The sequence below is a fragment of the Periplaneta americana genome, chromosome 7 (assembly GCF_040183065.1).
Source record: "Periplaneta americana isolate PAMFEO1 chromosome 7, P.americana_PAMFEO1_priV1, whole genome shotgun sequence".
In the NCBI taxonomy this organism is placed as follows: domain Eukaryota; kingdom Metazoa; phylum Arthropoda; class Insecta; order Blattodea; family Blattidae; genus Periplaneta; species Periplaneta americana.
In genome coordinates, this window is record NC_091123.1 from 62,513,868 (window position 1) to 62,537,821 (window position 23,954).

Consider the following 23,954-nt stretch of genomic DNA (forward strand, 5'->3'; position numbering starts at 1 on the left):
TTGAAATGCAGCACGACACCTTGTATACGATTTCTTCGTAATAACTAGAGATGAAACAATTCCTTCGTAAATACGATATCAGCGTATATGTGACTCGAGTATTGCACATGAGGGAAGGGATCTAGAATTGTTTTCTGTACCGTCTCGTTACAGCAACAGTGCTGAACTGTGGTGCTACGTGTCCAGTGAGCCAGTCGATTTCTAACCTGTAGTGCATGTTATTGTCGTTACTAACATTTCTAATATTAACCTGGCTATACCTTTGGATCAACGATTAAGAACCGGAAACACCGTTTGCTATCCCCTTCAACGACTGGAGTTCGACGATACTGGCGTAATATACAAACAAATCACTTTACTAGGTATAGGAGGGAAGAAAGTAGTTCATCCATTTACGTAAACTATGAAATATCGCTTTTTTGAGTTTGATCATTTTCATTAGGTTTTTGTTTAATCAAAATACAGTACGAGTACAATGAGTGTTTTTATTCACGAACTGAGCTTTCCATGCGGACGTATTCATTATGCAGTGTATATTATACTGTCTACAGTACGTTAGCATACACTGTAGAGAATGAAGTTAAATTGAAAAATAATCATAATATGGATATTTAAACACATTTTTGAAAATGGTGACCGTTCATTTCGATACAGACTTCAGTTCTAATGTGCATATTATCGCACTGTAGATTATTGTACGTAATTCCAATTATCAGGTTCGTACTTCGTATCAGTAACTCATGTTGAAATAATTCTGTACCTACTCTATAAAAGATACCTTACGTACTGTAAATTCAATCTTCACTTCTTTCCTATCCGAAAAGATAAAATTACTCAGACATGCTATCTACTGTCCGTCCAAGTGGTTACGTCGCAGTGTCGTAGAAAGGGAGGAAATCACGTGACAGTTAATTACTTAACGAGACCCTTTCATATAAGTTATTTTAAACAATTGTATGGGTATAATATTACGTACACGTCCAATTGCTAACGGAAATTAATGTTCTCAGAAAAGAGCTAAGACAGCCCAGCCACTAGCATTTACAGAGAGGCGAATAGAGGCAGGTGGGGGAAACCGGGATGCGACGTAGGCATATGGAAAATGATGCAATATTGAAAGCTCTTTTCTCACTGGAAAACGCGAACATATTTTTGGAACATACTGTTTACTACGACCGTAAGGCTACTATGACTGTATATGCGGTCTTGGATTTGTGGGGAGGACGGTTGAACTTCATTAGTAGAAGGGGTGGGAGTGAAGTACATTAAAAAACTCGGGTAGAATAAAAATTGAAGTAAAAGTAATGTGACGTCCATGTATATTAAACCATTCTAATATATGTAGCCTTCAGTTGAATTGCAAACTCCATAGAGGACTACCAAGAGTAACAACTTTACATTGGTTATATTTACATGTTCCCAACAGGTAGTACGCAACGTTTTCTGCTCCACCGAAGTATGGGTACTGTACTTTGTATGTCTGAAACCTGCTCCTGTTTACATCTGACCGCTGTGCAGAGTTCAGAGATACCTACGCTGTGTGGTTGAAGCGTAGGCAACCTCGTGTCCATGGAAGGAATTGTTTTATTTCTAGTAATAACCAGACATCGGATTCTAGGGCAAATGCCTATTTTGTTTCTTTACGAGCAAAGTAAAAATAATTATTAATATTTGTGTTTCATGGAAATTGAAAGGTATTCAAAGAGTTTTATAGTGCCCTAAAATGCCCTAAAACTTTTATTAGAGCCTAATTTGTTAATATTCGCCTAAAAATGCCTAACTCACTGTAAAGTTTCGCATTTTACTCTTACTTTTTATAATTTATACATGCATTCACTGCGAAATTTAAGGCATTTAAAAAGTGGAAAGTTTGCTTCACACCGACCATGAAACCATTGATAAAGGAAACAAAATGTTTTGAATCTCACGACACTCGCAATAGATTTCACCGAATTTAACATGTTTGGAGGCATAAATGCCAACAAAGAACCAACCTTAGTTTTGAAGCAGGCAACAATCACAACATGTGCTGCTACCGATTCAGAGATATACTATACTATAAAAATGACTGTTTTCGGTCTGAAACCGATTAGCTGTACTGCCCTTCAGAGTGTCATAAAATCACAATTTTTGGAGAAAGAGTGTTTTTGAAATATTTATGAAAAGTCGTAAAACTGCGAATTAGTAGGGTAAACGGTTACAAAATATTTAAAAGAATGGCCCTCCTAGTGTTAACACTACCAGGAAATGCAACAATAAGTGGAACTTTGTATTTTTGTCCAATTGAATCTCAATAACAACGGTTCATTTGAATGCTCGTTAACAGTTGCTCTTTCCCTCACCTTATTTGTGTTGAGAAGTTTTGAGCGGTAGGACGTTTTCCTGTGAAGTTTAACGCGATAATGCCGAAAAATATAAGTGCAAAATCTACATTGATCCGGCAATGGCTAACAGAATATTCAGAATTCACTTATGATGGAAAAATAATATTCTGCAAGATTTGTAGCAAACAGGTATGTAACAATAGTTGAAATATATAAATTCTATTAATTTTAATGAGTAGGCCTATAATATTTATGCATTGACTGAGCTATCCTGAGGTATAATTCTTTTTAAGACCACTACACTTTAACCTTTTAAATTCCGATAGTTAAAGTATTTGCAGGTCATTAAAATTTTGATTGTTCGAACCCACTAACTTTCTGATAGAAATACGGCAATACAACAATTAGGATTTTATTTTAATTCAGTTTACTTTACACTTTTAGATTTCGCAAGAAAAGAAGTGCCACCTAAAGCAGCATGTGCAAGGAGCGGCTCATAAGGCTAAAGCTCAGCAGAAAAATCAACTGCAACAAACTTTACTAACACAGCCTACTTCATCCGATCTCAGCAGCAATTTCTATGCTGATTTAACCAGAGCGTTTGTTGCTGCTAACATTCCCTGGAATGCAATTGAAAATCCGGTTTTAAGACAGTTTTTACAAAAATACTGCAAACAAAATATCCCATCTGAGTCGACCCTAAGAAAAAATTACTTAGACAGAATATACAATGAAACTTTAGCTTCCATTCGGGAGGATATAGGTGATTCTTACATATGGGTCTCTGTGGATGAAAACTCAGATCCTATGAATAGGTATACAGCAAATATGGTAGTAGGAAAACTTAGTCCTGATGGACCTTCGATTCCACGCCTCGTATGTGTTAAGGAACTTTCGAAAGTGAATAGCCAAGCCATTGCTTATTTTGTAAATAAAGGCCTACAGTCTTTATACTCAGGTAATATAGACGATTCTAAAGTTCTGTTGTTTTGTACTGATGCTGGCTCATACATGGTTGCTGCAGCTCCACTTCTTAAAACATTTTATCCTAACCTCACGCATGTAACCTGTCTAGCACAGGGCCTTCACAGGGTTTCTGAAACAATCCGGAATGAATTTCCTCTTGTCAATTCGTTTATTTCTAACACAAAAAAATGTTTTTGTAAAGCCCCATCCATGATTTCAATATTCAGAGAGAACTTTCCAGATATCCCACTCCCACCTCAGCCGGTTGTTACACGATGGGGAACCTGGATTCAGTCAGTGGTGTATTATTCTAAGTATTTTAAAGAAGTGGTCACAGTTATTGATAAATTACCTGAAACTGATAGTGCAGCGTGTGTGAAAGCAGTGAAAGATTGTCTGAATGACTCACGAGTGAAAAACGATATTGCCTACATAACATCAAACTTTTCTTTCATACCTGCAAGCATTGAACAATTAGAACGTGAAAAACAATCTCTTTGTAGCCAAATAGCAATAGTAAAGGAAGCTCAAGTGAACATACATTCTGCTTTGGGCGAAACTGGGAAAAAAGTTAAAAATAAGTGGGACAACGTATTAAATAAGAATGTAGGATTTTCATTGTTGGAAAAAGTATCAAGAGTGATATAGGGGGAAAGTGTAAATGTTCCAGTAAGTATTGATGTTTCTATTGTACCTAATTTAAAATTTGCGCCTCTCACATCAGTTTCGGTTGAAAGAAGTTTTTCTGCTTTCAAAATGATTCTCAGTGACAAAAGGCAAAGGTTAACTGTGGACAATTTAGAAAAAAATTCTGGTGGTGTACTGTGCAGATAATTATAATAAAGTCTGAGCATGGAACTGAATTTCAATAACTTAAAATGAGTAATCTTGATATCAATCATTATTTCATTAGTTTCAATATATTAAATTTGTGCAGCTCTGTTTATAAATATAATATAGTATTCTTTTTTAATGTTTAAACATACTTTTTTGTGCGTATTTTAGTGTATAACTAAAAATTTCAGTGAAAGAAATAAGTATGATACCTTGATGTGCCTAAAATGCCTATTTTCATTAAAATAGAGCCTAATTTTACAAATTTTGAGCTTATTTTAGGCGCCTAAAACTGCAATTTTAGTGCCTAAAAATCCGATGTCTAGACTAATAACTTATACGAATTATAAGTGAAGATTCGCTGTTTTAATGTAGGCCTATACCGCTCTGCCACGAACTGAACTGCACTGAATGGAAATCAACTGTATACTAAAACTTTAATCCTAACGTCCCTCAGCCTGTGTTATCTATGCATATTACGCAACAAAGAACCTTTGTCATCTTGATCCAGAGGAAATGTACACACTTTTTCTTCGGCAGTTGCATTCGATCTATAACAGTAAATGGCCGTGGCATTCCTGGGTGTAACTTGTTTCATGGCGAACGCTCTGTGTCAACCCCTGTCTATTGTCATAGTAATATACAGTGAGTAACAAAAATATTCGGACATCCGTCAACTAACAATTCAAAGACATATATTTACATATAAATATATAAAAATAAGATTTTCTTATTTTTTCCCTAAAAGTATCCCATTTCATATAAACATTTTCAACACAACAATTCCAATTAACTTAATTTCCTTCTAATTATTAAAACATAAAGGAAAACATTTGATTTCTAATACTAACAAAAATATTCGGACACTTTTTGAAAACAAAGAATACTATTCCAGCTCGTTATTATTAGTACATTGTAGGACCACCCTTCTGTTTAATAAACTCTTTCAGTCGGGGTGGCATGCTATGTACTAATTTTTTTGTTATGTCTATAGGAATTTTCACCCATTCTTCTTGAAGTCTTGCTTTTAGCTTTTCTTTAGAAGAAATAGGCCTTGATCCAACCCTCCTGTTAAGTTTTTCCCATAAATGTTCAATAGGGTTCAAATCCGGCGATTGTGGAGGAGGATGAAGCACTTTAGGGCATTTGTAGAGCAGAAATTCTTGTACAATATAGGAGTTATGCTTGGGATCGTTGTTCTGGTAAAACATAAATTCCTTTTCAATTCCAAGCTTTTCTGCACTTTTCACTAAATTGTGTTGCAGGAGGTGTAGGTAGTTCTTCCTTCTTCATGATATCCTAGATGAACACCAATTCACCAACCCCAGAAACTGACATGCACCCCCATATCATTACATTTCCTCTACCGTGTTTAACAGTAGCTCGTAAATTCTTGGTTTTCATTTCCTCCTTAGGCTTTCTCCAGACTATTTGTCTACCATCGCTGCCAAAAACATTGAATTTGCTCTCATAAGAAAAAAGAGCCTTTTCCCACCAATCTTCGCCTTTATTTTCATATTGCTTAGCAAACTGAAGTCGTTTACGTCTATTCCTTTCACAAGCATAAGGCTTTTTTCGTGCTATTCTTCCGTTGTAGCCCCGTTTATGTATTGCCCTCTTAATTGTTTGGGTATGCACTTTTTTACCCGTAGCCGATTCAATTTCAGAAACTAACTTTGGGGCACTTATAGGAGGGTTCTTTTTAATCTGTCTGATAATAATAGATTCTTCTCTGTCTGTGAGGACTTTTCGGCGACCTGTTTGCTTCCTCAGCTCTATTCTGTCCTCGTTTTTATATCTAAGAATTATGTCAGACACAGTACTTCTCTTTATCTGAAGTAAATCTGCAATGTTTCGAATGGTTTTTCGTTTTTCGTGATGGAATATCACTAACTGCCTCTGATTAAATGTTGTTTGCTTACCTTTACGCCCCATTTTGTGTTCCGTCTTGCTGAAACGACAGCACAAGTAAGACTAAGTACTCTCGCATATTATTGAAACTCGATACCTCCACCTACTGTGTACTGTAAGTGATCAACAGGGGTGTACAGAATAGGACCAACAGGACTGTCCGAATATTTTTGTTACGCAGTAAATTGTATATTTGTTTATCTTTATATAAATATATTAACATACCATTTCATTAGCAAGCTCTTTTTATGTCCATGTTGTGCAAATTGATTTATTTGACGTAACCGCAAGCGTAATTTCTGCGTTTTTGCAAACAAGTTTATTAACATACACATAAACATTTCGAATATTAAGTGTCCGAATAATTCTGTTATTCACTGTATATGAATTGCAATGTTCGCTTTAGAAAGGACTCCATTCCAAGATTGTTGTATGCCTCTGAATAATGTTTGGGTACATCACTGAGCCCTTCTTAAGGGTATATGTACGCGAACGATCACAATTATTATCAGAAAATGCAGGATCTAAATTTTTAAAATTTTATAAGGAAATGAACTCATAATTGGACAAAAATTACAAGATACCACAACAAGACTTGTTAGAACTTAAATATCTGATAAAAGTATAAAAAAAGGTTACTAATAATATTTTTAATAATTCACTTTTTTCTTTCAATCAGATTTTTCAAAATTTGAAAATTTTCACACATATTATTTCATAGCTTCACAAACATTAGAGATAGAATTCTGAAATTTTGTACACTGATTTAACATGAATTTATGCAAAACGTAGACTACAATAATGCCCATTTCTTTGAAAATAGAAAATTTAGGTCACAAAACATATACATTTTAATATATTTTATATAGGACAAATAAAAAATTAATTGTCTTCAAATAAACAACTATACATGTCTGAGAGTAGTCTACTTTTCAGAAATAATTGTTTAACATGCAGGAAAAATATTAAAGATATCAGAGAGACCATAACAATGTTATGGTTACCAAATGATGTAACTGCAGATTTTTTTTTTTTTTATTCTCTGATAAAACTGGTTTGAAAAATATTACTAGTCACATTTTTTTTGTACTTTTGTCAGATATTTAACTTGTAATAAGTCTTGTGGTACCTTGTAATTTTTGTCCAATTGTGAGTTCATTTTCTTATAAAATTTTAGAACTTTAGAGCCTACATTTTCTGATAATATTTGTGGTCGTTCACGTACATATACCCTTAAATGACTTCCAGTAGTGTAGCATGTAAAGCCAAAGTATTCAAAGGAAACCTGCCGTTCAGGATCTCAAAATGAGCGAGTTGGTGTATAATTTTATATAAAACATTTCTAAGTCGGTATAATCCTGTCGTAATATACACTACCGATCAAAAGTTTTTCGGTCACCTGTCACAACTATGGATTTGTGGTTAAAACAGGGATTTCGTTTTGAATATTCTATCATATCATAATGCTAGAGAGAGAACATATTCATTTTGTTGGTCTATTTAGTTTTTCCGATGTGTTTGTACATTGAAATAAAGTATATAGTTGTTTTCATAGCTGATCAAAAACTTTTTACCGTTAGTGGTCCGTAAACAGAATATCCTGCAGTAAATTGTGCTTCTTGTAAAACACTGCGATTTTTCAGAGATAGTGTAATGCAGATTATAAAATCTTACTATTGAATAATCGATTTTTGTGGAGGGATGTGTGTATGTAGGTCTGTCGTGATTTCAAGAATATATTAAGTTGAATATCTTGTTTGCAGAATGTTTAAATCTGTTTTGGTATTGCTCATGGAAAAGTTGGCCGCTACTGCTAGGAAAGTCTTTCGAACTGGCAACTTCCATTTCCAATCGCACCACCCCACTCCGTTTCAACCCCCTTACAACTTTATATTCAAGAAAAGAAATCTTTTCATAAGCGATCTAGCAGCTATAGTACAGACCTGAGTAGAAAGTCAAGACATTTTGTGCCGCACGGACTTCAGAGAGCTTATAATTTCAGTCAGGTCGCGTATTACGTTGTGTGTTTCTTATAAACAAACCCTATATAATATATTATATAGGTCTAACGAAACAATTCAGTCGTGTTACTTTACCAACGGATAACAGTATTGTATCATTTAACCGTATAATCCAAGTTCACTAAAGAGTTATTGAAATGTAAATAATTCATCTGGGTTGTTTTCGTTACAAAAATAGTGGTCACATGAAACCTGTTTCTTTTACCTCGCATTTATTTGCTTGTTCCAATTGAATTGTGACAGATGTTTCCGAAGCATTCTCCCTACACTGAAAGTTGGTCTGAAACACTGCTTGTGAAATAGTAATCTAATATGGCTGTTATAGTCCGTCCAGAAGTCTTCTTCTCCACTTCATGGATTAGGTGTTAGACCTGTTCCGGCCATACAGGAAATCTTGTGACGCTGTCGTGTATGGTTCCTAGGGTAGCTCAGTCGGGTGAGCATTCATGCGCTAAGCGAACGGTCCCGGGACTATTTTTCCTTGAAATTGAGGGCTTTGCCGGAAGAAAGGCGGATAGACTTATACGCCCTTCTTCGGGAAAACGGTTTAAAATGTAGTGAATAATTCGCTAAATTATAGTAGCGAAATTTTGTTTTGATTGTACTGTACATACCTGCAGGACAGGGCTGCGTGCATGTATAATATTTTATTCAGGTGCGTTTTAAAATCTTAGACTGCATGTGTCTCAATTCGCCATATTGACGTATACGCCCTTTTTCCGGCAAACCCCTCAATTATTCAAACCTGTCTGAAAGTCAGATTTGCAAAATCTTTCCATCTTAGTGTTGTAGGGACCCAGAATTTTTTACCATACAAGAGGACAAGTGTGGCCATTGTTTTATAAAATTTCATTCTTGTTTCCTTTCTCGTTTTATTTTTTTTTTTTTTATATTCTATGTATTGTTCCACAAATCACCTGAAATGTATTAAATTTTATTAGTATGTCTATTATACTTTCATTATGTATATTTATTTCACATCCAAAATAATTGAAGTTTGAAACTTGTTCCAGAAGTTTATGTTCCAAAATTATTTTTGATCTAACACTTTATTTCCCCATAAATGCCATAACTTTGGTTTCTCCTTTTACAATTTTATTTAGAACAAACCTTATTTAAGTGGTGTAAAGAATATTGCAAATCACATTTATTATTTTGAATAATTAGTAAATCATCGTCAGGTAAAGGTTGGTAATATTGTGATACTAATAATATTATGATAGTGACGAGAGGAAGATCTGTTTTTTTGCGTGAATGTATTAAGGGAATGTTCATGGACAAGTTTCTGCACAAAACCGGTCCTCCTCTCGCTCAGTAAAACTGTAATAAATTTTCAAAAAGTACTATCGTAATATTAATATTATAAACAATATTATCAACCTTTACCCTATTTAAAATACAGAGTCTATTTAATTTTATTCTTATAGTTTAATCGTTCGTTTACGTTTTGGATGCTATTAATATACATTATATTAAAAAGAGGGGTAATATGCTATACCCTTGTCTATAATGCCTTGATTTATTAAAAATTCTGCAGTTTTAACTTGTGTAGTATTTATTATTATTTTAGTAGGCATATTATGCTATAAGCCTTTAAGATCATTTATTAGGTGTTGGGGGTAGCCATATTTTTCCATAATAGACCATAATTTGTCCCTTTTGACTCCGATTGTCTAGTCTTTTAGATTTTGAAGTGTTTTCCTTGAGACGACTTTCTCCTGAATGAGAGAACTAGCCAATGTGATTGGAGCGACTTCTTGTACATTTTCTACTGACTGTTACACTCTTACTACTTTTGACCAATAAAACGGTACGAAAGGACGTATTTCAACCAATCATGGCTGCTTATCGCACAATTTTATCGCATCCTTAGCATTTGTTTAATTTTATCGCGTCCCTAGCATTTGTTTAATTTTATCGCGTCCCTAGCATTTGTTTCTTTGTTTGCCAACATTTGAAACTTCGCTGGTCTGGACGTCAAAAAAAAAAAAAATATATATATATATAAAATTACAAACCACTCCAGTCGATGCACAGCAGTTTCAAATATGACTCGCATTGGCATTCAAGAACAAGAATTAATAAAAATCACTGATCACACCTATGCATCTTCTGAAATCCGATTTACAAATAAATGAAGAGCACCATTCGGAAACCCTGAATAAGTTGAATACACCATGTAGGCCTAAATCAACGAGTTCCACTTCTATTACGCACACGTCCAATATAACATCAATTGAACCACGAACCACATTCGAATTTGAAAATTGTACATTCAATAATTATTCCTTTAAAAATTATTCTTGTTTATTTTTTATGCCATCGTCGTTAATTAAAACTTTTCTAACACTAGTGTACAGTATATTACTTAGGTTATGTTATAGTTTCTGCTATATGATATTATGGATAGTCATGTATCAGAGATTGTTTAATATTAAGATTTATTGAAAATCATCTGTCAAGTGACGTTGATTACTGGGATTCGGATAATTGAAGTGGAATGCAACTGTTTTAATAATAAAAATGAAACTGAATCAACAAAGCCTTCTTGACTAGTAACATTGCCATCGTGTATAGATCAAGAACTTCTCGACGAGAAGGCATTGCTCACTACTGCCATCTAGCATGCATCTAGCGTAATATTTGTAATGTTGAGATGGTACAATAATACATTTGAAGACAGTTGTATTTTCGTAAGTCAATTAATATTTTATTGTATTGGAGTACTTCGTTACTTCTAATCTTTATATACTTTTTTCTAATCGTGTAATAGTCAATTAAATCCCACTCGAGTTTTGATTTTCTCTAGATAAATCAAAACGTCTAGTGAGATTACTGTTGAAAAATCAAGAATTGGATCTTCCCTAGATTAAAGAGCAACATATATATTGATTCATGAAACTTTTATGCCAAAACAACAAGTTTAAGGCCACTGTTTCAGTAAATTCATATCATTTATTTTTATCTATTTCTATTTCATCTGCGATATTCTTATTCTTATTCTTATTATACTAGAAAATTTGTTTAATAGAGTTGTTTTAACAAGGAAATAAAATAATGTAACATATTTTCTAAACCTGTTTCTCTAATATCAACAACTGAAATATTTACACAACTTCAATAATTTAACATTTACGTTACAAGTGTTAAAAATTAGTTTTTATATTGTGAATATGGATGTTTACGAAACGAGGCCGCAGGTCTAGTGTGTAGCAAACCTACGAACAAGGGGAAATAATTTTCACTTGTGTGTTGTACATTAATTTTTAGACAGCCATTCTTAAAAGTAGAATTTATAACGTTAGGCAAACGTATTAAAAATAGATTATTAGAAGACAGCGTATGAAAAAGTACATTCAGTAATTTGAAACCAGTGTGAAAAATATCTTAATCTTATGGAAGTGGGGGAAAAAAAAAAACTTATGGTAAGAAGAAAATAATTATTTACGAACAAGCATCTAAGCCAGGCCTGCAGAACCCGTAAGTAGGGGAAATATGTCGTCAGCCTCACTCCATTTCCATTGGGAATGATTGACTTCTGCGCATAGTTGTTTACATTCTTTGCGCGTGCAAGGTTTATCACTGGCGGCACTGTAATTTTCAGAAACGATTGTGATAAATTCACTGTATTTATAATGCGTTATCTCGATTCAAGGTTTACTATTATGCTGGATTTCCTGTCGGTAGTTTCTTTGAGACTATTTTGCACCTAGCCTGCTTTAGATTTTCGAAAACTTTCCTCCTTTCACCTACGTAAACATAAATTTATAGCATTTAAGTAATGAACCTTGAAAGTCGCTATTCATTTCAATTCAAAATGAACACAACGAGTGATGTCCTTAATTTAATAGTATATAAATAAATAATCAATATACAGTTCGTAATAATGAACTTACTCAAAAGATCGTCCATTCCATAATTCTTAATATGGGCTTTGTTAAAATGTGTTTTAATATTGAAATGACGAGTAGAAATAAATTGGATGGGACACAGTAAACAAGCAATTCTTTCGTCTTCTTTAACAATAAAATAATCATATTCTCATTTCCTTTGGAAGTAGTATTCCTGCACGGGTTTAGATTTTGCCATGTTCCAGTTCTCTTCAAACTGCAGTACGCGTATTGTGTATTTATTTATTTATTTGTTTGTTTATTCAGTTATTTATTTATATTTATTTATTTGGCTGCAGTGAGTTACAATGTTGAATGACAGCATTGACCTGCGGTCATATAGCTATCACTCATTTATCAACATAGAATTTATATATCGTCCTATTACTAGTAAAACCAGTTAAGTCCAGTAATGCAAGTTTTGTAAAAACAAAAATCAAAACTTTATTAATGCACGAAAAAACATAATAAATTCTTCAAATAGAGTAATTGGTTTGTTGCCTGCAACATTTCGGAGTTATTCCATTTTAGTAGAATACAGAGCACGGAAAGACAAGTCGGGGACTGTACTTAACTTACTTTACACAGAAAGTTGAGTTAATCGGTTTTACTAGTAATAGGACGATATATACATAGGTGGACCTTCTTACATTATCTGCACACATACATTTTAACATTTATTTTACATGTCTTTTAACCTATTTATTTCCCTCATTCGTTTCTCTCTTACTTTCCAAAAGTATGTTCCTAAGGATTTTATTATCTGTTCATTTGTAATTCTTGATAGCGTATTGTATACCTGCCCCCGCGAGAATGAATGTTTATGCAGCCGAGTGTAACTAGAATGTTATGACCACATTGGTATAAAAAGGTGGGTGGGGTAGAAGGCAGTCGCTCTGAGAACCTACAATTCTGCAGGTCTGATCGAAGCATTGAAAAAAGGAAACAATTTATGAAGTCTTATAGGCCTCTTTGGAGTGTACTGTTAGAATGCTTGTAAAAGCTAGATCCTAGCAAAATGTGATAGGAAGAGATTGAATGCGATGAAAATTAGATTTTGGAGGAGAATGACAAGTATTATCTGCACAGATAAGGAAACCAACAAGTACTTGATGGAATAGATAAATCACTTATTTTTAAAATCAATAATAGAAAAATATCGTTTTTGGTCAGGTATTTTGTCACAACAATTTCACTAAAGTAATTTTTAAAGGCAAAATTTTAGGGGGAAAACGGGAAGAAGACTACGAAAGACGATTCTGGAAGATACGATTACCATCATAAATGGTAAGATTTTCAAAAAATGGAAAGAATAGCCAAAACAAACTAGTAATGGTTTCACTGACACGGTATTGTCCTTAGATGTAAGAAAGAGCTATTTTATTCAAGCTCGTAACATTTTCTTGCAAGTAATCTCCATTTTCTACTAACAAAACCTAATCATCTGCAAGTGGATAGAATCTCTTCGGTACATTTTATATTTTCATTTAATTTTTTTTTTCACTTTAATTTGCTTCATGTGATATTTTCCGCTCAAAGCTCAGTAGTGCTAATAATGACGTACAGATCTCGATAAAGTCTGTTGCCATTCTAGAGGAAATTGATTTTTCTGGCGCGTCTTGGCGTTTGTTACATGGCGTTTCCTGCGCGATAAAATTATCCGATACAACAGATTGTGACGAAACAATCAATATTGCTGTAAGGAGGGAGGCTTGTTTCAATCCTTGACCTCCGTCTCTAATTTTTTTAATAATATATTTTCTTATTTCAGTCATCAACTTTTCAGGTATATACGAAGGATAACAACCTACCAATTCATGACACATGCACTAGTTTAAAACACAAACATTTTCGACCATTTTAATTGGTCACCTTCAAGTGATTGTTCGAATACAATGAATAATATAAATATTTTGAACACAAGGTTTAGGGGTTGTACCATGCAACATTACAACAGAAGCATGTTATTATATAATTAATGAATAATAAAACTGCATATTAAAACAAGAGTGAACGTCAGTGTAGGTTAAAGAATACAATCTTATTGGTTATTTTATTAAATATATTTTGCTCCGTCGGTGTCGGTAGCGTAGTGGGTATAGTGCTGGCCTTCTGTGCTCGAGGTTGCGGGTTCGATCTCGGCCCAGATCGACGGAATTTAAGTGTGGTTAAATGCGACAGGCTCATGTCAGTAGATTTACTGGCATGTAAAAGAACTCCTGCGGGACAAAATTCCGGCACACCGGCGACATTGACAGTAGTCTATAAGGAGATGCATACATCTGCAGTTGCGAGCGTTGTTAAATAAACCATCATTTTTTTTATTTTGCTCTTATATTTTATCAAGGTCACAAAGTTAAAAAAACATATGATCAAACCTATTTGTTAAAGCATATTAAATGCACATTGTGTGCGTAAACAGTAGTCTGTAAGGAGATGTATACGTCCAAGTACTAATGTTATAAGTTAGGACGTATATACAATGCTCAGCATATGTTCAGGAGATACACTATTTGTGTATAACTAATGTTAAGCATGATTTAAAACTTCTGTGGTGTTCAACATTTTCGATAATGCAGAAACATCTAATTGCGATTCAGGCCTACGTACAGTGACTGTATTACCAATGAGAACAAAAAAAAACTGTAGGTATAACCTGTTTGTTTCGTTACCAAGACGTATTTTCTCTTTGTAAACAGAAACTTATCTGTTGAATCCGTTACCAAGAGCTACTTCTCTTTATAAACGGGAACCTGACTGTTAAGATCCATGATTAAGAGCAATTCTCCCTTTGTAAACTGGAATCTGTCTGTTGGATCTGTTACCAATAGTTATTCTCTATTTGTAAATTGGAACTTGTCGGTTGGATCCATCACCTAGAGCTATTACATCTTTGTAGAGGCCTAAGGGAAACCTATCTGTTGGATGCTTTACCAAGTGCTATTCTCTCTTTGTAAACGTGAACCTATCTGTTGTGTGCGCTTCGTAAACATGAACCCATCTGTGTGCGTTACCAAGAGCTATTCTCTCTTTGCAAACGTGAACCTACCTGTTATGTTCGTTACCAAGAGCTATTCTCTCTTCGAAAACGTGAATCTATCTGTTGTATGCGTTACCAAACGCTATTCTCTCTTTGTAAATGTGAACCTATCTGTTATGTGCATTACCAAGAGCTATTCTCTCTTTGTAAACGTGAACCTATCTGTTACCTGCGTTACTAAGAGCTATTCTCTCTTTGTAAACGTGAACCTATCTGTTACCTGCGTTACTAAGGGCCTGTACTACGATCGCCTGTTAAAGCTCCAGATTCGTATACTCCAGTTTAGCAATCTGGAAGTTAAATATTTTGTTCTGTACTACCAGCGGATTTTAACTGCAGGATTGTTATCCGGAAGATATAGTAACATTTTTATTACGTTGGCAATGAAGTTACTGAAAATGTAGTGAAATTTATTGCGTTGGTATACCTTTCCCCGCGTATTTCATGTTTATGTTCCGTGTTTATATGGTACTATTTATTTTGAGGTTTTATTGTAAGCATTATTGTTATTATTTATTATAATGCTGAAGCTCCAGCCAAGAAAATAACAGAGTGAAGAACAGAAACTTACACATACTGTATGAAGAAACTTTACATGGAAGCAAAAGGTAAGATTTTAAAGGTTATGTTTCTTTTCGAATAGTAATAATTCCTACAATATGATAATATTTTGGTTTTAATTAGTAGGCCTAAAGAGGACGGGTGCGGGTTCCAGCAAAAGTGCGTTTTTCTCCATAATGATTGTTTTATTCATGTGTAACTGCACAAGAAGTGTAGGTGGCAATTATTTTTGTATTGTAATTGATATTAAGTGTGCTTTCAGTTTGTTGTATAGCCTACATTATTAGTGAATAGGGCCTATTTCGGTATTTTTTTTAGAAATAATGTACTCACGGCTTCAAATCATGGGTCGAAGGCATAGTAACTCGTTTAAAAAGAAACGTTCACTGTTACTGATAATAATGAATGCTGTTTTTGGCCTGGGATTTCTAACCAACATTAGTACAGCAAGGTACACTGTTCCTAGCAAATTACCAATATTTCAGTATGTTAGGCCTACGTATTTTACTGTTAGTAAGTGGGCGGATATTTTGTATTAGGCCTATAATACCATTCGATCACAGATAGGGCCTAACATTATTTTTTAAAAGAACAGCATGAGGTGGAGAGACGTTTCCACTAAAATGCAATATCTGTTGCTGCTACCAGTTCGACTATAATCACTCACTGTAATGCACATTCAACACCTCGTAAAATAACACAGAAACAGAAGATATTCAGTTTTTTCCAAAGTTTCTATGTACAGTATAGTCATGTTTGATATTGTACTGACAATCGTCCATTAAAAGCTCTTGCTTATTTAAGTATAGAAACTTAGATAAGGGAAAAAGAGAATTACAGTATATCTTCTACTGTTGTAGGTTGCATATGGAATTAACCTAGTTTTACTTCCTTTTTAGTAATATAGAATGAAGCATGGGAAGAATATAGTAACATCAGCACAAATACAAGAACCTGAAAACAGCTGAGAAGCAAATTTGAATTCTTGGAAAAGAACACAAAGAAAATTGCTGCTGCAGAGAGACAATGCAGGCTACAAACAATTGGAGCCCCTCCAACTGAAGCAAAACCAAATCCAAACTTAGCCAAGGTAAGTGATTTAATTCTCCTATCAATTGAGTGATTTCTCAGTGATTTTTATTAATATTCAATGCATAAGTTCACTTATATGTTAATTTATACAATTATTACATAATAAGCAGAGGAAATTGTATAACACAAGTTTGAATTCTTTTTATTTATTTATTCATTCACTCATTTATTTATTTACTTACTTTTGTTACAGCCGAAGTAGTAACTAAACCAAGTTCCACTGATACCAGTGCAGCTAATAACACGAATGAGGTTAGTGTGTAAGGAATTAAGAGTCAGAAGAAGAGATGATGAGCTTTAGAGATAAAAGAAAATATTAGATTCTTGAAAGTTGTTATACAAATTTAATTTAATGTCGGTATTACTTTATAATACTATTATTTCTATTATTACCATTCAGGTTCACAGTGCAATTCTCTAGTTTTTGAAGTGAAACTGGACATCCCAACAATATCTCCAGGTAATTTGATTTATACTACAAAACATTCTTTCACATTCTACGTATGATCCTTTTCCAATCTGAAATAGCTGTAACATGTAAACACATTTTCAGCCAACATGTTGAAAATAAAACTAACACACATACTATATGAAATCTGCAGCAAGCAGTAGATAAATTAGATGCAAAAGTTAAAATATAAATTGTACATAATGATGAAATGGTCACAAGAAATGGATGTCATAAAAACTAAACATCATTGTATTATAATATTATGTGGGATTTGAGTGGGAATTTGAAATTTATAAATGTAGGCCTAAAAATAGAAAGTACACTAAACTGAAGAATTTATTTTCAGATTTCTCTGTAATGGGTTTGTAATTAGATTAGGCCACATTATGTTAAGTTGTATTTCAATTTTACCGTGAGGATTCTCATTTTGAAACTTGTGAATGATTTTTTGTGTACAGAAAAACTGAAAAATATCTTTTCATAAGGTAAAACAGAAACTGACTACACTCTATTTACAATAGAACTATTTGCTTGGTTTTCTCTCTCTCTCTTTTTTATTGCAGCTTCACTTTCTTATTGTTAAAAATGAGTTTGGATTAATAGCACGTTAGAAAATACAATACTGTTACAGCTGCTGACTTTGAAGTGTCCACACATTTATGATAAAACATCATCTTTCTCCAGAATTAAATATCTTATGAATTAATTCCACTCTTAAAATATTACAGAGTCAGCTGGTGCAGCAGGTGAAGGTCTTCCACTGTACGGGTATTTACACAGTGTAATGAAAGTAAGTTTTAAGTGAAATTACTGGTTTATTCAGTGTAGGTAGTGTAGGCTAAACTCAGAAAGATCTGAATATAAGCATATATCCCTCTCTTAAATATTTCAGCTGATAATGGGATAATAGCTGATCGAGTTACACCCCAAGGATGCTTAAAAAAAAAAAGAAAGAAAGAAAAAGCAAGCCCCTGAGGAATGCATTAGCCACATTGAAAAATCTTTCTCCATCTGTGAACTGTAAGTTTAATGTTGACTTACTTTTACTTGAGATGTTAGAAATTCATGAACTTCAGTACTATTACAGTAATTTCTTTAAAAAATACATTAGTTGAAAGTTGGAATCTAACATTATAACATAGAATGATTTGAAATAAAAGTAAGTCATATCCTCATGTTTGCAAAGAGATGGGGTTTGGAATATCAAAAGTAAGATTTGGAGTTTTTACATTACTTTTTCCTCCTCTTTAATGAATGGTCTATCTACAAAGACATCTTCAATTAGTGGCAGAAAGTAAATGCTACAATAATCACCCATTCTTTATGTTTTAACAAAAAATATGTTTAATTTTGTTGACCAGATTTGTTTGACCTGGATGACTGGGAGATTACTTCTTCTCATCCTTCTAATGGAGTGATAATCTCTTGCAGCTGTTCTTGATCTCTGTGGTCTCTGGCCTCTGCTTTATCTGCTAGTCTTCAGGATTAGGTTCGAGTCAGGTGATAATTATTAACTAATCTAAGGTTTCTGGTTGGGTTCGGGTCTGGTTCAGATCAGGCCGAGATGGGCCGGGCCTAAGAATTATGGCCCGTGCAGATCTCTAACAAATGGGGCTTATAGCTGAAGTTGGCTCTGCCACAGTTTTCCAAGTTTTGTGTATTTGCATATGTATTTGTGTTGTGTTTAATTACAGTTACTATGTACTCTTATGTATTAGCCTGTATATTATTAATTTGTAAATATGACATGTACCATAGCATATATAATGAGACAGTGGATGTAATACATAATTATGCTTATTGTGTCTCCTGAAAAATGTCGTGTTTTGTTCACACAAAATAAATAAATAAATTTTAAATTTAATTGCAGCTATAGTGCATCTCTCTTGTTTTAAGTACACATTCATAGAGTACCTGAATACAATTGAAGCGTCAGCTGGAACAACGTTGTAAGTTACAAAATTTTCATTCGGTGTGTTTCCGTGTAATAATGTTGTATGTCATGTTACCTTGCTATACTCCTTGGCTTGCAACTGTCCATCAATGCAGTACGTGAAATTTGTCCACTCAAAAGTTTGCTACCCTCATAAGAACAAAGTTGTACGCATATACACATTTTTGCAGCTCCTGTAAATTTTACCAAATATAATTTATAACGTTGTTCCAGCCGACGCTTCAATTAATGTGCCTCTTGAAAAATGTTGTTTTACCATATTTTGCTTATGTAAAATAAATTTGAATTGCAGATACAGTGCATTTTTATTGTTTTAAATAGCCTACAGTGTACCTGGTCATAATTTTAAAAATGTATTTATCAAACCTTTGTGTTTGAATCATCTTAGCCTGTTAAGACATCAAGCAATAAAATATATATAAAAAGTAACGATATGAATATGTTTGCATACATGAATCACTAGGCCTAGCGTGAATGAAACAGCTCCCTTGCAAAACATAAATGCCAATTCCAAAACTTTCAGGAAATGAAGAAAAACTGTCACGTCTAAAATTTAATAAACTGTTACAGTTTGTTAAATAATAATACTGTATATAGCAAGCATATCTTAAGTCTGATTAATGAAATATGTTAGGCCTACTCCTACTGGTGAGCGATATATGCAAGGAAGGAGAAGGGAACTTGGCACCCTACCACATTATCTCCTGACAGTTGTCTCATGAGCAGACATCGGATTCTAGGGCAAATGCCTATTTTGTTTCTTTAGGAGAAAAGTAAAAATAATTATTAATATTTGTGTTTCATGAAAATTGAAAGGTATTCAAAGAGTTTTATAGTGCCCTAAAATGTCCTAAAACGGTTATTAGAGCCTAATTTGTTAATATTCGCCTAAAAATGCCTAACTCACTGTAAAGTTTCGCATTTTACTCTTACTTTTTATAATTTATACATGCATTCACTGCGAAATTTAAGGCATTTAAAAAGTGGAAAGTTTGCTTCACACCGGCCATGAAACCATTGATAAAGGAAACAAAATGTTTTGAATCTCACGACACTCGCAATAGATTTCACCGAATTTAACATGTTTGGAGGCATAAATGCCGACAAAGAACCAACCTTAGTTTTGAAGCAGGCAACAATCACAACATGTGCTGCTACCGATTCAGAGATATTCTATATTATAAAAATGACTGTTTTCGGTCTGAAACCGATTAGCTGTACTGCCCTTCAGAGTGTCATAAAATCACAATTTTTGGAGAAAGAGTGTTTTTGAAATACTTATGAAAAGTCGTAAAACTGCGAATTAATAGGGTAAACCATTACAAAATATTTAAAAGAATGGGCCTCCTAGTGTTAACACTACCAGGAAATGCAACAATAAGTGGAACTTTGTATTTTTGTCCAATTGAATCTCAATAACAACGGTTCATTTGAATGCTCGTTAACAGTTGCTCTTTCCCTCACCTTATTTGTGTTGAGAAGTTTTGAGCGGTAGGACGTTTTCCTGTGAAGTTTAACGCGATAATGCCGAAAAATATAAGTGCAAAATCTACATTGATCCGGCAATGGCTAACGGAATATTCAGAATTCACTTATGATGGAAAAATAATATTCTGCAAGATTTGTAGTAAACAGGTATGTAACAATAGTTGAAATATATAAATTCTATTAATTTTAATGAGTAGGCCTATAATATTTATACATTGACTGAGCTATCCTGAGGTATAATTCTTTTTAAGACCACTACACTTTAACCTTTTGAATTCTCCAGTCAAACGTATGTACTCATAATATTCAGTTCTTCCTTACAACTTTGATAGCAATTGCCGGGATGATATTCTTATATTCTAATTGCTTAGCTGGCAGCTTTTCACGCTACTAATTTAGCTTCTTCTGCATGAAAGCGTGTGTGAAAGCAGTGAAAGATTGTCTGAATGACTCACGAGTGAAAAACGATATTGCCTACATAACATCAAACTTTTCTTTCATACCTGCAAGCATTGAACAATTAGAAAGTGAAAAACAATCTCTTTGTAGCCAAATAGCAATAGTAAAGGAAGCTCAAGTGAACATACATTCTGCTTTGGGCGAAACTGGGAAAAAAGTTAAAAATAAGAATGTAGGATTTTCATCGTTGGAAAAGGTATCAAGAGTGATATCGGGGGAAAGTGTAAATGTTCCAGTAAGTATTGATGTTTCTATTGTACCTAATTTAAAATTTGCGCCTCTCACATCAGTTTCGGTTGAAATAAGTTTTTCTGCTTTCAAAATGATTCTCAGTGACAAAAGGCAAAGGTTAACTGTGGAGAATTTAGAAAAAATTCTGGTGGTGTACTGTGCAGATAATTATAATAAAGTCTGAGCATGGAACTGAATTTCAATAACTTAAAATGAGTAATCTTGATATCAATAATCATTATTTCATTAGTTTCAATATATTAAATTTGTGCAGCTCTGTTTATAAATATAATATAGTATTCTTTTTTAATGTTTAAACATACTTTTTTGTGCGTATTTTAGTGTATAACTAAAAATTTCAGTGAAAGAAATAAGTATGATACCTTGATGTGCCTAAAATGCCTATTTTCATTAAAATAGAGCCTAATTTTACAAATTTTGAGCTTATTTTAGGCGCCTAAAACTGCAATTTTTAGTGCCTAAAAATCCGATGTCTACTCATGAGTGATGCCTTATTGGTATTCCAATCTATCTTCGGAGAGTTGACGAAACAACTAGCAGACACAAAATGAAACAGTTCTAGGAAAACTTTAATCAAGACCTATAATATATATACATAAAACCTATATTAAAATACTATTCAGAAGTATTCGTAACAGCATCAAAAAGAGACAGAATCCCTTGGGGGGGGGGGGGGAATAAGCCTTGCACTTAATTACTGGAGCAAATAAAACTACTCCCAATGAAGCATTAAAAGTCATCACTTCAATTAAACCAAGCAGCAAATGCAGCACTAGCTCGATTGACAACAGTTCCTGCTGTAACTTCGTGGACCCCACAAAAATCTCCTACTGTTGTCAATGTTCTCCCAGTGGCATATAATCTCAATACCAGTAGTAGTTGGTCCATTGGTAAGGCATTATTTCTGGAAAAATGTATAAACAATGAGATTTGGTTACAACTTTACCGGTAAATCTTTACAATAGCGTTACCAAAAGAAGGCAAGGACTCCCTACAGGATAGCCTGGAAGAGAGAGGTTTGGATGTAGTTTTGACATTTTTTTTTAGACAATTGTAAATATATGCAAATCATACTAACCTGTCACTAACTCGATCTTACGAAAACTTGTCTTTTCCCTTTAATTAGTAAGAAAACACAGTAATGAAATGAATGTGTTGCCCTTCCCTGCCGCCTACCCTTCTATCTCGATAGAACGATCCCGCCTACCCGTACCTCTCCACTTTCACAGCAACTTTCCACCTTTATTTGGGAAATTGGTGTCGGCACTCAATTTTTCTTTCGTTTATGGTACATATGACTTGACTAGAACCGAAATATGTGAATACATTTGTATCTTAATGTGGTAACGCAATTGTGAAGAAATGGTAGTTTACCATATAAAGGATTTTGATATATTATATACTGTTATTATTTTTTATATAAAAGTATTTTGAAACTGTTATTATTGTAGGTTGCCCTATATTATTATATCAATCACCTTCATACCTTGTAAGTGCAACAGAACACCTGTATGAAGCAACATTCTAACCTCACTTCTACTGTATTACAGGTTACTGTACTTCAAAGTAATTATTATAGTGCTATTATATACAAAATATTGATGTAATACCTACCGAAATAGTGTAGCTTATTATTAACTGTGTACTTACGAGCTGTGTCTTGTTTCAGTTGATAATTGATTTCATGTAGTAGGTTTCGTTATTCGAAACTGTCTAAAAAATTTCTCGTCATCCCATTCTTCAAAATTATTTGGACGGGGCCTAATTCGTTTTGCTGTTCTGATATAACGAAGCATCTGCTCCAGAACTTATCATCAGAATCAGTATCAAAATTAAATTGATCCTTCAAATCACCAGCTGTACAACGTGCAGCCATCTTGATTTCAACACCGAGTTCCAACCTCCGGATAACGCCAATCTGCTACTCTGCCTCCCGGATTGCTAATCTGGAAGTTTAGCCTCCAGATTGCACATAACCAAAAGTCGTAGTACGCAATTACAACCCAACTTCCGGATAAATATGCCATCTGCCGGATAAGTTTAAACTAGAACTTTATCCGAGAGTCGTAGTACAGGCCCTAAGAGCTATTCTCTCTTTGTAAACGTGAACCTACCTGCCATGTGCGTTACTAAGAGCTATTTTCTCTTTGTAAACGTGAACCTACCTGTTATGTGCGTTACCAAGAGCTCTTCTTTCTTTGTAAATGGGAATATATCTTTTGTATCCATTACCAAGACCTATTCTCTTTTTGTAAATGAGAACTTAGTTTTCCTTGGCAAATGGTTCCCGTAATGGAGTCGATACGTAGCTCCCAATGTTGAGCTGTTGTTTCTGTTTCTTGCAGTATCATGGAAGAAAAAGAAATTCGCACTATGACTAATATTGTTTCAAACTTCTCACGTGAAGCTAAACGAGTCGAGAGTTCCATTTCTTCTTCTTCTTCTTCTTATTATTATTATTATTATTATTATTATTATTATTATTATTATTATTATTATTATTATTATTATTATTATTACGCGTATTATGACAATGAGAACGACTAACCTAGAAATTTATGGTTTGTATTTGATTTATTTTTCCACACTATATTTCTTTGTTGTATGTAGATTATTATCATTGCGCGATTCCACCATTACGAGCTCCACATCATCGTTTCATGAGGAAATTTCCAACCTGGCTAGTCAATACAACGTATTCTCCAGAGGCC

The 23,954-nt window shown here is 33.8% G+C and overlaps 1 protein-coding gene and 1 long non-coding RNA gene across 3 annotated transcripts in view; both read left to right on the forward strand.

Annotated features, from left to right (window-relative positions):
- The window catches only part of LOC138702769 (nucleolar protein dao-5-like), a 966,798-nt gene that overhangs the window by 530,054 nt on the left and 412,790 nt on the right, over nt 1–23,954 (forward strand). The gene's annotated exons all lie outside the window — the stretch shown is intronic.
- Nucleotides 15,214–18,591, forward strand: LOC138703157 (uncharacterized). 2 transcript variants are annotated; one of them, XR_011332985.1, is made up of 7 exons: nt 15,214–15,594; nt 16,447–16,637; nt 16,833–16,891; nt 17,040–17,099; nt 17,819–17,880; nt 17,983–18,110; nt 18,452–18,591. It is a non-coding gene; the product is annotated as an uncharacterized lncRNA (long non-coding RNA). The 2 variants fall into 2 exon arrangements; XR_011332984.1 differs by having other exon boundaries at nt 17,819–18,110.